Here is a 16,093-nt window from a genome sequence, read left to right on the forward strand (position 1 = left end):
AGAGAAAAGGGACGGAAGAGAGGCGCGAGGTAACCCGTTCGCACTCTGACGTCAGCAACAACGCCGCAAGAGGGGCGGAGTCGAGCGACCATGATCTGGAACTTACCACGCATTCCCCACCCGGGAGAGGGATAGGGGATGGTAGTGGTTAAAGAGCCTCCAAAGCGGTCCTAAAAGAGCTAGAGAGCAGCGTTGACGTTTGCTGACACGGAGGCGGCTTGTTCACGAGTCACTGCCCGTTTTAGGTTCTCTTCGACGTCGTGCGATTTGTGTTCCTTTTAGATTGCCCCCCCCCCCCCAGCCCAGATATAGTGCTGGAGCCCGGCGCGGGGCGGGGCGCACGCGCCCTGCCCTCACACCGTGGGCGCGCGTGAGTGTTCCAGAGCCTTTCAGTAAACAGACAGCGTTTTCTTTTACCTTTGCAGAGAAAGTGCTGCGAAACCCAAAGCGGTGCATTGCATTTAATACGATTTGTATTGTTGGCAGTGAAACCCTCGCTTACCAGAGATGATAATGAATTTCGCCTTTGCTTAGTGCCATTAAATTCATTCTGTTTAGAAATGGCAAGTCAACCTAGCTGACCAACACTGATGGCTGGGCAGAACTGCTCTTTAATTGGTCGATATGATCAACATTACTTTTGATGTAATTTGCAGTTTGCTTTCCACTGTGGCACACTCGGCTGCTCTCTACCTCCATCCACCTAGCAACAATTGCAGAAGTTGAGAGCAATGCCAGGAAAAGTGTTTTCTTGGTGTACCCCGAGAACTGGATCACAGAAGAAAAAACATTTCTGTTTGCTGTATTTTAGAATTTATGCCCTCAGAACATTTCAAACCATCACGTTTGAATGATGCTTGAAGGCATTGCCTTAAATTATACATTTTCTAAAACTAACTTTTGCCCTGTGACCCTCACTGGACGAATTGGGGAGATGCTATGGTTCCCCACCAAGCTGCATAGATGGCAGCAAGGGAGGAAATAGATATTTTCTTGATACACATTACCCTCTGAATTTGGGGAACATCCCTTTTAAGTCATTGTCACATTCTGCATATGTCTATTTTATTTATTTGTTTGTTTTTCTATTCCCATGTTCATTGGACTTATCACACCGGTTTACAGTATAACAGAGGAGTCTATTAGCAAAGACTTCCTGTTTTACAAAGGTACATTGTGACATTTAAGATTGAACATTTTTAACATTTTATCTTGAACTTTGCAACATATTGCAGTGAACTTTATTTTTTGTATTGAGAGTTTACAATATTTTGTATTGAAACTTTGTAATATGTGTAGTGTCAGATTCTGAACCCCTGGACATCTTCACAGTTCTCTCAGACTTATTTGTCAAGCAGGGAATTCAGTATTTGGTGCAAAGGTCAGCACCCAGACCCAGTGGAACAAGTAGAATAACATTGAGACAAATGTCTATATATTGGCTTTCTCAATTGTGTACTCTGACATCAAGAATGTCTTCCTGATAGAGGAGCAGAGTCACAATTATATGTGGCAAAGCATTTATAATTATAGCCTTCAAAGCACATGCCTTACAAACCAATAAGGCTCATGGTCATTTTAAGCATTTTATCTGCACCTGCTTGTTAGCTCAGCCAACTGTCTTCTCCTAATGAGCATTTCTGTTCTTACAAAAGAATGCAAATCTTATCTCTGAAAGAAACAAGGTTTTCCTGCTCCTGTTGGCCAATACCACTTCTTTGTACTTGTTCAGCATGAATGAGCACATATCGGAATGTCCTTTCAACCATTTTTCTGCACTGTAGTGTACTCATGACTTTACCATAGCTATGACCATGTAACCCCCCTCTTCTCAAGTCGCCATATTGTTCCGCATACAGTTCAAGCTCCCCTTCCTCACCTAGAAATACATTCACAGCACAGCTCCTCCTCTTTGGGATCTGCCGGGTGCTTGCGACCCAGACTGGCTGCTGTCAGAGATAGGATGCTGGGCTTGATGGACTTGGTCTGATCCAGCAGGGCATTTCTTATGTTCCTACCTGTTATCTCTTCTCTCTCCTTCCGTTCATTGGACAGGTTGCTCTTGTATGTGCCATTCTTCTGCTCCGTCGACTCCTGGCTGCACTTTCCACCTAGTTGTACCATACGCCTAGAATAGATTCCCGAGTCTGTGTCACGTTCTCTCTCCGGCTATATTCAAGTCTGCTTTTGAATCCTAAACACTTCTCTATAATAAATAGACTTCCCATTGAGATTAGATTATAAGCTCCTCGGACTGTCTTTCATCTGTATCTGTACAGTGTTGTGTATGTCTAGTAGGACTGACCTCTGACCCATTGCACAGGTCTGGGCCTTCTTACACTAATAGGCCTTGCTGTACATGTTGTAGCATATGGACACATATATTTTAGTACCAGACACCTGCAAGTAGTATTTCCATACAACCATTTTTTGCATTGCAGGACACCGCTATGAAACTTTACAAAAAATGTTCAAATTTCATGAAGAGAAAATGGTTGAAATGAAGTATTTCTCTGAATGTTGCCATGTGTTGGATTTATGTGCATGTATTCTGTGGAGGTTCGGTACCTAAGAGTACTGTGTGCTCTGGTCTTGTATTAAAACATTCCGCTAGATGGCAGTCTTACTTGTCCTAAAAATCTGAAAGCAATCTGAAAGCATTTGTCAACCGTACAACCAAAGACTGTTTCTACAAACTCCAAGTGCTGAAAAGGATAAAACCTCTTTTCTACTCTCATGACTTCAGAACGATTCTACAAGCAATAATCTTCTCAAAGATAGACTACTGCAACTCCGTCTTACTAGGTCTCCCATCTTCTTACACCAAACCGCTACAGATGGTCCAAAATGCGGCAGCAAGAATTCTAACTAACACCAGGAGGAGAGACCACATATCCCCTATCCTAAAAAACCTACATTGGCTGCCTATTTATTTCAGAATTATCTTCAAGCCAATCACCATGATATATAAAGCTATCCACCACCTTACTCCACTAGACCTACAATTCCCGCTCAGCCAACATAACCCCTCAAGACCTACCAGAGAAGCATACAGAGGATCCCTCCAGGTACCTCACGCCAAATCCACTCGGCATATTACTTTAAGAGAACGGGCCTTCCCTTTGGAATTCCATTCCTCCTGATCTCCGACAAGAGCCTTGCCTTCCCACCTTCTGAAAAAGACTTAAGACTTGGCTGTTTAAACAAGCATTTCCGGACTCCTGCTAATTTTCACCTCTTCAACCTCCACGCCAGAGCATTGTAAATAACCCTATTTGATTTAATAGCCCCATATGTTGTTAATTTCCTACGGTATCTCTCTATTCTCTCAGTTCGATCTTCCTTGTTCATTTTAACTGCTTCTTCATTTGCACAGGTTCCAATTTTCATTTTTTGCACCCCCCTTGTTCTACTGTAAACCAGCATGATGTGATTATATCATGAATGCCGTTATATAAAAACCTTAAATAAATAAATAAAATAAAAAACACTGAAAAAGTAACTGTGAAACAAAGGAATGCATTATAAGTAGAGCATATGCCTGGTCATTGCATGATTTTGCCCTGGATCCTTTCTTTTTTTTCTTTATTTACCATATTCATAATATATGAACAAACCGAGCAAGCTTATACAAATAAACAAGGAAATAAAATTTACAGCTTTACCAAAAATCCCCACTACCACAATCCAATGACCTAGGCCACAAACAAAAAAGGGGGAAGACAGAAAAAAGGGAGGGTCGCCAAGAAAACTATTTAAGGAAAGGCTAGTAGCATGTAATTTCCTGCACTGCTTAATGAAGCGTTAACCCAGATGCTAACTATGGGAGGACAATAATTTCTTGGAATCCACAAAAGAGTTTAGCTATTCTGGAAGAAAAAACAAATATCCATTCTGAAATGTTACAAAGCACGTGCATGGATATCGAAGGAGGAAAGTAGCACCCACAGCAATAACCTCTTGGTACAAGGCCAATAAAACCTTTCCTTCTCTCCTGGATTGCCTTTGCAAAATGAGGAAAAATTCTGACCATTTGACCCATAAAAAGATTAATTCACTGTTTGAACTAACACTTCATAACATAACTAAGGTCGAGATCAGAAGAAAAAGTAACTTACAAGGTTGTCCTCTCCAATATTTCCAGAGCAGAAAATTCTAAAAAGTCTGTCAAGTACACGTCCTGCATAATGGGTTAAGCAGAATTCTGCCTGGATGGTAAGTAATAGACTTTATTAAAGGCTGGAATATTCTCAGATGGTATATTTAAATTCTCAGTCAGTTATCTTCTCAGAGTCAAATTGGTTAATTCTCCCAGTACTCTTGGGAAATAAAGAAACTAAATTGTCTCCTCAAAATTTTCAGTACATTCCAGCCAACAATTTACAATACCCCAGTCTTTAATTAAGGCAGAATTAACAACTTGAATAGCATTAAACTTCCAATGTAGAAACTTTGGAAGAAAGATCTTGAAAATTGGAAACTTGAACCTTTTCTAAAGAGTCTAACCTTGACGAAATTGAATTCAACTTAGTAGAATTCTCTATGAAAGCTGTCCCAAGCGTGTGGATCGTTCCTGTAACCTGTAACCTTTGGATTCCCAAAGTGAATCCAAGGTTACAGCATCCGGTTTAGAGATAGCGATGAAGGCAGACTTGGGGAGTTGCAACTCACTTCCCGGTTCTTCATCCTCGCTAAACGCAGCTGAATCCAAATGGCACGCCAGCTCCAAGGCTGAGACTTCCTCCAACACGGATTCAGCAATCGCTTGGAAGGCCTGTGTCCCTGCGTTCAGCCGGCGGTAATCGCTTGTCTATGGGGCTGAGCAGCAGGAGACCCTCCCTCGCCAAGCACCGCATCAGGGCCTGACCCTTCAAAAAGCAGGAACCACATGTGCAAAGTTGAACCGGGGTGAGTTGGGCCTCGGAGGGATATACCCTTTCTCTCGCCTTCCTTTTAGAGGGCATCTTCACTAATGAAGAAACTTAAAAATCAAAAGACAAACTGGAGCACATGGAACCGGCGTCCGTATCATGCCGCCATCTTGTCTTCCGTCATCTGCCCTGGATCCTTTTTTTCTGAGTCTGAGTTACTAATGCCCTTTTCCCATTTTGTATTTACGGGGAGAAAGCTTAGTAAATCGGACCCAGGGAGACTACATTTTCTAACCTGTTTGTGGTACTGCACTGTGCATATAAGTGGATTTATCCCAGTATTTTATAAACTGCAGTGACAACTTGCCACTTTATAAAATGTCACATAGTTCTGCTCTGAAAATATGTTTCAGTATGCATGACTATTTCCAATATAAGAAAGCGCTTACTTTACGTCTCTTATAAACATGCGTGGGTATATGTTACTCGCCAAAAAAGATGTATGTTAATAAGTTTTGCATCATAACCCTGATTTATACTCAAGGGAGGCATGTTATAAAGTATGCACATACACCTTTTGAAAATACTTAGGTGCGTATTTGGAATCACCAGTTCACCAAGACCTCTAGCACTTCACCCGGAACCCCTACAGTTCCCCCAGGCCTCTCATTCAAAAATTGCACGCTTTTCACGTGCAGGAGTCAAGTAGCAGTTGCAAAAGTGTACAAATCAGTTTGGTACCTCATGCACGTAGATCACTTGTAAAATAGCAACTACCAAGCGCAGTTCTCAACCCCGCCCCAGAATGCCTCTGGACTACCCTTTCCTTGCACTGGTAAAATGTGCGTGCAAAACTAAAAATACAGTGTTTATAAAATAGCATGTACACCAACACATGCGGGCGGATTTTCAAAGCCCTGCTCGCCTATTTTTCATAGGCCGCCGGCACGCGCAGAACCCCGGGACGCGCGTAGGTCCCGGGGTTTTCGGAAGGGGGCATGTCGGGGGGCGGGACCCGATGACGCGGTGTGGCGGGGCGTGGTCCAGGCCTTCGGACCAGCCCCTGGGTCGGAGCGCGCGTAGATTTACGTCTGCTTCTCGCAGGCGTAAATCTACGGACAAAGGTAAGGGGGGGGGTTTAGATAGGGCCGGGGGGGTGGGTTAGGTAGAGGAAGGGAGGGGAAGGTGAGGGGAGGGCGAAAGAGAGTTCCCTCCGAGGCCGCTCCGATTTCGGAGGGGCCTCGGAGGGAACGGAGACAGGCTGCGCGGCTCGGCGCGCGCCGGCTGCCCAAAATCGGCAGCCTTGCGCGTGCCAATCCAGGATTTTAGAAGATACGCGCGTATCTTCTAAAATCCAGCGTACTTTTGTTTGCGCCTGCTGCGCAAACAAAAGTACGCGATCGCGCAGTTTTTAAAAATCTACCCCCATGCTACTTCCATGCGGAGTACCTTTGAAAGTTTACTCAATAGTGAGCAGAATTCAGAAAGGACTACAATTGGCAGGAGAGAAGGCGATTTGTAGGCAGAGAATGTAAAAATGAGATGAAGCATCAACTGGAATCTTAGTTGGTTCTGGCGCCTCTTGGACCAATTTACAAAGAAGTAGGACTCAAGCTTTCACAACCACTCAGGTCCCTTCTTCAGATGTGGTCTCAAGAGTTCATGCACTGCATCATCTTGTTACTGGACCCTTTAACAGATGCCACTGTCCAGTGCCCACTACGACTCCAGTTTTCTGCACAAGCAATAGGGCCCCTAGAACCGCACTGCTCCACGCCCGCCTGTGCCCTTCCATTAAAATCGTATGCTGCTCCACCTGGGAAAAGAGACCTGAAGCGTACGGTAATGCGCTCTGTTGTTTTGTAAGGTGGCATTTCTTAATAGGATTAGGTTTTCCTCAGCAGCGCAGCATGCCGTGTAAACTAGATATCTGCGGGAGAATTCAGTTATGAAATTCAGCAAATCCTGCTTAATACTCAGCAGCAGGTGCAATGCCATTACAAGAGAATGTCTGCCATCAATCCTAGTGCCACCTGGTGCTGCCAAGCTGCCGGTTTCTGAGGAAGACTGCGGCTCCAATCTGCTTTCTCAATCAGATTCTGCTTCTTGTAATCGCACTTGCACTGAGAGCCATTGTTTCTCCATAGCTCGACAGGCAGCCCTGCTGGCATGCATGCAGTTAAATCCAGTTAGTTCAGCAAGTCATGTGCAGAGCTCTCCCAGGATCGCTTTCTGTGGGACTGAAAACTGATGCTAAGGTAGTGTATCAGGGCTGGGAGGTCATTTCTACCTGGCTGCAGGTGACTGAACTGAAATCAGAATTGCTGTGGGTCAGGAGACCCGTATCGCAGGTGGCTCCTGCGGTTAAGTAATGTAGTGCTTTTCTCCCAATTTGTGAGGGCGTGTGCTTACTGGGTGGCCGAGTTTTAATTCCCATTTCAGCCGAGACTCTCATGTGGCCTCCGGGATTTTGTTCCATGTGACCTCAGATGCATCCAGAATTTTCTTTCAGCTGAGGATTTAGAACAATTGTTCAAGCCTTAGTGGTTTCCAGACTGGATTATTGCAATGCTTTATATATGGGGCTATCTAAATGAGTGACCCAAAGACTAGAGGGGGTGCAGAATACTGCTGCTCTTTTAAATATGGGAGTGAAGTGGAATAAACAAATTTACCACTACACTTCAGGCTTTGCACTGTTAACTCTTATCTGCCTGAATGTGTTTTAAAGGGCTGACACGCAGGGCAGGCCAGGACAGCGCCATTGAACGCAATGTTTATGGCAATCTGGTCATACTGTTAGGGTAAGTATTCCTGGTTAATAAATAATCATGGAAAAAGATAAATAAACCAAATAAATAAACAAGTCTAGCACAGGCAAAGAAGCCATACTAACCTGCGAGAAAACTGCATTCCCAAAGAATTTGGTGATTCTAATATAGCTGGAGATTGCTGTTTGTTATGACTTTGTGTCTCTTTTCTGCCATCCCAGTAACACTATCTGTGGCAAATGGCTATCACCTTCAGACAAGCTGTCAGGCCATTTTTTTTAATGTTTTACTAGCCAGGGAGTTTTTGGTTTAATTCAAACGCCAACAGAGATGGCCTCAAGCCATCAATAAAGAACCTGTTAATCTTATGAACTAAAGAATTGTTTGCTTCCCGAAAGCTGCTGTTCCATCAATATTCTCCCCATTGGTCATATTATGTGGATGTGTTGCATTTAGGCCATCAGATGGCTCATGCTGTTGGATGTTTACTGGGGCAGCTCACAGTGTAGGCAGGGAAGCCCACGCTGGTTCATTGGAGTGCCATCGTGAAAGGGATACTGTAGGTGTTCTCCAAGTACACCAAGCACCGAACCACAGCAGTTAAACATGGCAAAAAAAACATGCCAGTAGCTGGAAAATAAAATTTTTTATTTTACAGGAGATGTTAAACTACAATGGCAAACATTTTTCTTTTTAGTTTCTTTTCCAACTGTGAGGAAATAAAGATCAGTAAAAATACGAGGTGTTACATCTTTATTGGTCTAAAACATTTCTTGATTAGTTTTTTTGGAATTACATTCCGTCAGATCAGGACAAAAAAAAAATGCAAATCTAGTTCTAAATTTCGTCCAGTTTCAAGCCATTTGTTCACCCATTTGAAAGCATGTTTTTGTGTGTAAAACCTGTTTCTGTCAGAGTGTGCATGACAGAGCAGACTAGTTATGTGCACATAAACGCTAAAGTGGCCAGCATGCACTGAGCACACGCCGGTGTCTGAAAACTCCTAGGAAGCAGATTTAAAGGAACATTTTTACTATCATAATGTATTAGAATCACCAAATTCTTAGCAAGGCAATGGGAAAACGGGAGCATTTTTGACTAAGAGGATGAGCCAATGGCATGATACCCTAGGTTCTCTCACATTTCACTGGTTCCCAAAAGGGGTGTACAGACTGTACACAGAAAACATTTTCCCTTCTCACTCACCACTTTTAGTCACTTTATTTCTTTCAGTTTCCAAGTTAATTTGTTTCATTCGTTCTGTCATTTCATTCGTTTCATTAACATCAGTAGGGATAGTAAGTTATGCATCCTAGTTTGGATTTTAATATTTATTTGATTGATTTATATTCTGCCTTTCAGGCACTTCAAAGCAGATTACATTTAGGTTTTGTACCAGGGTTTTCAATCCAAGTTTAATGAAACTTGTTATTATAGTCCTAAGTAGATGTCTAGATATTATTTATTTTTGAGACTTATTATTATTTATTTCTATGTTAGCCATACCTCTGGCTTTTCCTCCTCCCAGTTCAAGTGCCCCTGTTTTATTGTAACTTTCTCTCTCTTCGACTACTGTTCACTGTTAATGTTAATGCATACTGTTAATGTTATTGCACCACTGTTTATTGTAAACTGATACGATATGATTGGTATCATGAGTGTCGGTATAAAAAAAAGCCCTAAATAAATAAATAAATAAAAACTTGCAGGCATCCGGAGCAGGGGAAGCGGGGGGACAGCACTCTAAGACATTAAAGGGTGAGTTTTCTAAACTTTATGTGCATCCAAATTAGCATATATGCACATAAGTCGCCTCTACTCATGTGTTCCATTTGTTATAAAAGTTGAAAACACATGCTAATTTTCCCTTTAGTGCACACATAGACCTGTATAACAAAGGGGTGTTCCAGTACAGGGCCAACACTTATGTGCATAAGATGTTATTTAAGATGCCCTTGCATACATTTACCAACTTACTTGCATGTTTTTGCACCTGCTAATTATCTGACATAACTGATATTAAACTGTTTGGTGCCAGCTATAAACAATGCAAACTCACGCTGTCCCCTACCATTGAGAACACACATTCACTAGGCATGGTGGTTGGTGAGCAGGAAAGGAAATGCTGGATGACCTTGGTGAGATCTGATGGGACCATAGCCTTGTGTGCAGACCTGTGTCCATGACCTCGATGGGCTTTCTAGGATTCCATGTCACTGCAGTTTGTTGCTGAAGTTATAGCCTATAACAGAAAAGCCCATTGTGCAGTGGCCATGAGAGGTGGTGGGATAAGAAGTGGTAGCTTTTAGGGTGCTGCTGATGCTAACGGTACTGTCCAGGGACCCTGCTCTTTCCTCCACTGCTGCTCCAATTCTTGCATCCTAGCCACCACCATCTTCTCCTAGTAAGTCAGATTGTTGGAGTGGAGGCAATACTCCTTTTCTCCTGTGGGCTACACAGGGTGGCCAGCATGTAAGACTCCAACAAGATGAGGAATTGGAGTCAATTTTACAGTTGCAACTGCAAGGAGTCCATGAGCACCAAACTCTTCAAGTGCCAGTGCCTGCTCCTACTGGAAGACCTGTAACTTATTGGGGATGACCTTGCCTAGGTGGCTGTTTTTCAACTCATCTCCTCCATAGGATCCTTGAAGGGCTTCAGGGTTTATAGCACCTGCATCATATGCAACCATTCCTGACATCCCAGGGGCAAGCGACACAATCTTGGCAGCCACAGATAACTTGTGAAAGGGGGACTCTTGCTCCACTAATCTCTGCATCATTAGATGTAGAATTCCACCTGGTGCCCTCAGCCTGAATAAACTGGAGCACAGGCTCCCTGACTGCTTCTTATGGAGCTGCTATCAACCCTTCATGCTCTGTTTAAATGCCTCCCTATTTTCTCCTGCAGGACAAAGATGCCATTTTGTCTTGGCCTTCAGGCCTAGACAGTCTTTTACTGCCAGGTGCAGATAGTGAGCAAAGCAGCAGATCCTCTGGTAGCCACCAACGTTCACTGACCTGATCATGTTCCTGTCATCATCTGTATTTTTATAAACCATGAATGGTTATGTTTCTGGTCTAGCCCTCCAACATCATCACCACTAAGGTATGGGCCACGGTATGGCTCTGGGCCATCACCAGGGCATGCAGAACAGCTCACCTGTACCCTGCTGATGTGCACCACTAGAGCTGCTGCCTGATCCAGAGGAGTCATTGGGGAAACGTATAGTGCTATTTCCCTCCTCCAGGCACAGCACTGAGTGTACAGGGTAGGGATGATCCACCTACTAAATGTCATCCTGGAGAGAACTTAGTAGTTTGGGGCTAAGATGCACAGTGGCTGCTTAAATCCCATGTTCTCAACCAACTGCAAGGGCTGGCCCATCCAGGGTAATCGTTTTCCAGATGGTCTGTGTCACCACCTTTGACACAGCCCATCTTGCCCTGGAGCAGTGCTGTAGTTTGATCTTGACCCCAGCAGGATGACTTATTGCCTGCAGCTGCTCAATGGGTATCAGGGTAGGCTCCTGCGGTTCTCAAATGCCACAAGATATCCACACTGAATATTCATGCATATTTTCTTTCTCCTTCCCCTTTCTCCCATTAACCCCTCCCCAGAAGAGACCCCCAGTGGACTGGCACTACCTCAGAAGCAGATACTGAACTACTAAAGAATTCCTCCTGATGGCAAAGAGAAATCCTTAGCATGTCAGGCTTTTAGGGTTGAATTTTCAAAAGGATTTATACACATAAAACCTGGCTTTATGCACGTAAATGAGCTTGTTCCATTTGTTTGTGGCGTGCATGTAAAAGCACATGCAAAAGTGATTCTATGCATACTAGTTTATCTATTTGCATACATTTCCACCTGCCCATTACCTAGTGATCATGTGTAAATGTGTTCAAGTATGCAGCATTGGGTTTCATGCATACTGACTCATTTTCTAAGCAGACAAGGGCAGATAAGTCCATTTTGAAAATGCCAAATAAAGTCACACAAACTTTAGCCTCAACCTTGCTGACTTCACAGGCTGGTGAAATGCTTCCTTACAAATGTTAAGCAATACCGTAGGCCAGGGTGTTCTGCATCCATCAAACAACTTTGAAATGAAAGTTATTTCCTCTGTGGATTTGAGACAACATCTCCTTTCCCGGTTTGGAGCTCAAATCCCTCCAGGACCCATCATAGAAAGAACTTGAAATGAACGTAGCCATAAAAAGAGTGATACCCAGAGAACTGCCAGTGCTGCTTGGCCACGACGAGGCTTCTGCTAAACAATGAGCTCATGCACCCAGACCTGTCTCTGTGCTAATAAGGCCGGATGACTCTTGGAATTTTGTTTTTGGTCGGGCGAGCATACCAGCATCCCAGAACAACGTCCCCAAAATTCAGCAGGCCTAATCTTAACCCTAAAAAGAGTGGACACAAAAGCGACCGATTTAGCCCAAGCCGGAAACCAGTCATCAAGGCTTCAGCCCCAGCTACCGGCCATTCATGCATAATTCAGAAGCTCTCATAATGAAAAAATTAAAAAAATTATACAAATATCAAATCTTTCATTCACTCTCACTTCATCTTTGAATTTGAAAAAGGGGCTGTGAAATGTTGGCTTCAGGGTGTTTAATAGCTGTGCTATGAGCTGTAAATCACTTCCATTTTTGCAGTATATACATTAAAGGGAGGTTTACTGGTAAATGTGGTACTTCGAGGGGGGATGGAGACTTGGGGAAGTTTTGGTTTTTTTTAGTAGCTAGAAAGCCACCTTGGGGAAGTATTAAACACACAAAAATATAGGAATAATTGTGTAATGCCATAGTCCCCATGCCCTTCCTATAAATATTTCTAACCATGGCTGTTTGTTTAGGAATTTCAGACTGTCCAAGTAAGTTAAACACTTCTTACAGTAACGTGACTGCCTTCTCTTAGCAGGAACCCCAGCCCCGAGAGGGCAGTGGGTGCTCAAGCCTCCCCAGTCTTCAACAAGCACCTTCACTGTGACGAGGGAGGGGGTCATTTGGTCGAATTTAGCACCCCAAATCACTTTGAAAGCAAAATACATTCACAAATATTGATGCCATGATAACATGCGGGCAAAACCCTAAAAGCAGCTGTTCAAAACTGGAAACCTTTCAAAACCCCTCTGTCCTACTATTTACTGGGACGGTAACTTTTAAACAGCTGTGCAGGTGCACATGTACTCGTGAATGGACACGGCCATTGATAACATGCGTGTATATGCACGGATGTTATAATATCGGCTGTACACGCGTACACGTACGTGCAATTTTATATGGACACGCGCAAAGGCCGCCTCTCCCGTGTAAGCGGGGGGATTTTGCTAGACATGTGCGCCTCTTAAAATTCGCACAGCACGCACTGGCCAGAGATACTCGCACATCTCTCCCGGCTTTGGCGCACATAGGGCTTTTAAAGTCCGCATGTATGGCAGTAGTGCTTTTCTACTCACAGCAAAACTCATTTGCCCAAGTTGGAAACAGTCCCACGTGATTCCTTTTAAAATGGAGCTGAGCAAACCTCAATCAGGCCCTGAATCTCCCTCTGCCTCTTGGTTTTTACCAGGATCCCACCCATCGATTGAATGCTTTTACAGTGGCATAAAAATAGAAAGAGGAGACCTAGGGTCTAAGAGGCTCTTGCTCCCATCCAGTTTAATCTTAAGTGAAACGGAATGATTTTGAGAAGAAAAACGCCTCAGCATCCTTCTCCTTGCGTGCTATAGCCTGTACTGTTCGGAAGACTCTTTACATACACAGGGAATACAGTTGTTAGGCCCAGTAATTATAGAATCACAAAATCAATACAGATCCTTCACTGGCTAGGAGTGGAGAAGCAGCCTAGTGTGGTTAGGGAAGCAAGTTGTGAACTAGAGAAACTAGGGTTAAATTATCCTGCCACATTCCTTATTACCTTGGGCAAATCGCTTCACTGTATATTGCCTTAGGTATAAACTTAGGCCTACAGAATGGGATAAAAGCCTTAATAAATCAGGCCCTTAGTTTGTAAGCCTTCTGGAGATAAAATACCGACAGTGTCTGAATGTAATCTGCTTTGAAATGTCATGAAAGGCAGAATATAAATTTAAAAAAAAACTGGATAAGGTGATCCTGGAGGGAGTGGTAACCTCTTTAATTTTCAGGTGTTTGACCAAGGCCATCAGAGAGACCATCAGGAAATTAAGGAACCATGGGAAAGGCAGCAATGTCCTTTTGTGGATTGTACGGGTGTGCAGCCAGAAATGTTTTTATTTTTCATTTTTGTTTCTATTTAGTGCACAGTAAATCAAAATATTATGCATTAAATGCATTTAGTGCATACTAAAAAAATTAATGTACACTAAAAAAAACAAATACCCTTAGTGGATTGATAACTGGCTAAAAGATAAGAAAGAATAGGACTGAATGGTCATTTCTTGGAAAAGGGTAAACAGTGGAGTGCCTCAGGGATCTGTATGAAACCGGTGCTTTTCAGTATATTTATGAATGATCTGGAAACAGAAGTGACAAGAGGGGGTGATCAAATCTGCAAAATGATGAAATTATTCAAAGTAGTTAGATCATCAGCCAATTGTGAGGAATTGAAAGAGGACCGGGTGTCTAAATGGCAGATGAAATTTAATGTGGACAAGTGCAAGGAGGTGAATATAGGGAAGAATAATTCAAGCTCTAGAAATACACATTACCACCCAGAAAAAATATCTTGGAGTCATTGTGGGCTCAGTGTGTGAAAGTGATGAAAAAAAGCAAACAATGTTCAGTATTATTAGGAAAGGAATGGAAAATATAAGAGGATATCATAAAGCATCTATCGATCCATGGTATGACTGCACTTTAAGAACTGTGCGCAGTTCTGGTCTCCCTATCTCATAAAAGGTATAACAGAACTAGAAAAGGTACAGGAAAGGGTGAACAAAATGATAAAAAGAGATGGAATGGCTCCCTTTTGAGGAAAGGCTACACAGATTAGGACTCTTCAGTCTGTAGAAGGCTGAGAGGAGATATGATAAGAGGTCTATAAAATCATGAGTAGGGTGGAACAGTTATAGAGGGAATGGTTATTTACCCTTTCCAATAGTACTAGGAGTAGATGATGCTCTGAAGCCAATAGGCAGCACATTTAAAAATCAGAGAAAGTATTTTTCACGCAGCACACAAACTGTGGAATTTATTGCCAGAAGATGTGGTGAAAGCAGTAAGTATAGCTGGATTTAAAAGAGGTCTACACAAGTTTGCTGGAGTAAAAGTCCACAAACCATTTGTAGCCATGTAGACATGTGAAAGTCACTGCTTATCCCCGATTAAAAAAAAAAGGGTACAATCTATTCTTTGGGAGCCTACTGGATACTTGTGATCTGGACTGGTCACTGTTGAAGACAAGATGCTGGACTTAATAGATCTTTCTTCTGACACTTATGTTCATGAGTAGTAAAGGCAAGGTGTATTCAATTTGAGAACTTGAGCAAGTCGCTTCACCCTCCATTGCCTCAAGTACAAACTTAGGCGCTGATGCAACAAAATGTGCTCAGTGTAGTGCACAGGTTTACGCGCTAAACTAGCACCAGATGCAATAAGATTAGTGCATCCAAACATGCACCCAAACAAATGCGTAGCCGATAGCACTCATCACATGTAAATTCCATGTAGATGAGGTTATTAGCTATTACCCACCGATTCAAAAAAAAATAAAAAATTCGGTGGGCTTTTGAAAATTGCTAAAATATATGCCATTAAATTATCCACAGGATTTACCAATGTAAGTGCCTTTACACACCTAAATGGTTTTTGAAAATTGCTAAAGGTCATCAAGCCAAAAGGTTATCAAAACCTTTTGGCCAATCGAGGTCACAGGTACCTGGCAGGATCTCATGGGCTAGATCGTTTCCATGCTGCTTATCCCAGGGATAAGAAATGGATTTCTGCAACTCCTCCTCAATAATGGTTTATGGGTGTTTCCTCCAGGAACTTGGCCAAGCCTTTTTTAAATGCAGCTACACTATTAGCTTTCACCAAATCCTCTGGCAAAGAATTCCAGAGTTTAATTATGCATTGGGAAATTTTTTTGTTCTCTTATTAGTTTAAATGTATCACCTAGTAACTTCATTTTGTTTCCCCTAGTCTTTGTACTCTTTTAAAGAGTAAACAGCCAATTAACATTTACTCGTTCCCCTCCACTCATTATTTTATAGACCTCTATCATATCCCCCCCCCTCAGCCATCTCTTCTCCAGGCTGAAGAGTCGTTTCCTCATAGGGGAATCATTCAATCCCCTCTATCATTTTGGTCACCTTCTCTGTACCTTTTCTAATTCTGCTATATCTTTTTTTGAGTTATGGTGACCTTTGAAAATTCACTTGTAAGCTTTTATGCTACAGACAGAAAATGGGTGAAAAACCTCAGTGAATCAGGCCCAAAATTACCTGTGCACATCAAA

General features: G+C 42.7%; 1 protein-coding gene across 4 annotated transcripts in view; it reads right to left on the reverse strand.

Annotated features, from left to right (window-relative positions):
- Positions 1–555, reverse strand: part of NSG2 (neuronal vesicle trafficking associated 2) — a 64,696-nt gene extending 64,141 nt beyond the window's left edge. For 3 of the 4 annotated variants that reach the window (XM_029583673.1, XM_029583665.1, XM_029583663.1), the window contains exon 1: positions 107–300. The gene's annotated coding sequence lies outside the window, so the exon portion shown is untranslated. Of the gene's footprint in view, positions 1–106; positions 301–502 lie in introns of those variants that run through there. The other variant, XM_029583667.1, reaches the window with a different exon arrangement.
- Between the last annotated feature and the right edge of the window lie 15,538 nt (positions 556–16,093).

The sequence above is a fragment of the Rhinatrema bivittatum genome, chromosome 18 (genome assembly GCF_901001135.1).
Source record: "Rhinatrema bivittatum chromosome 18, aRhiBiv1.1, whole genome shotgun sequence".
Lineage (NCBI taxonomy): Eukaryota > Metazoa > Chordata > Amphibia > Gymnophiona > Rhinatrematidae > Rhinatrema > Rhinatrema bivittatum.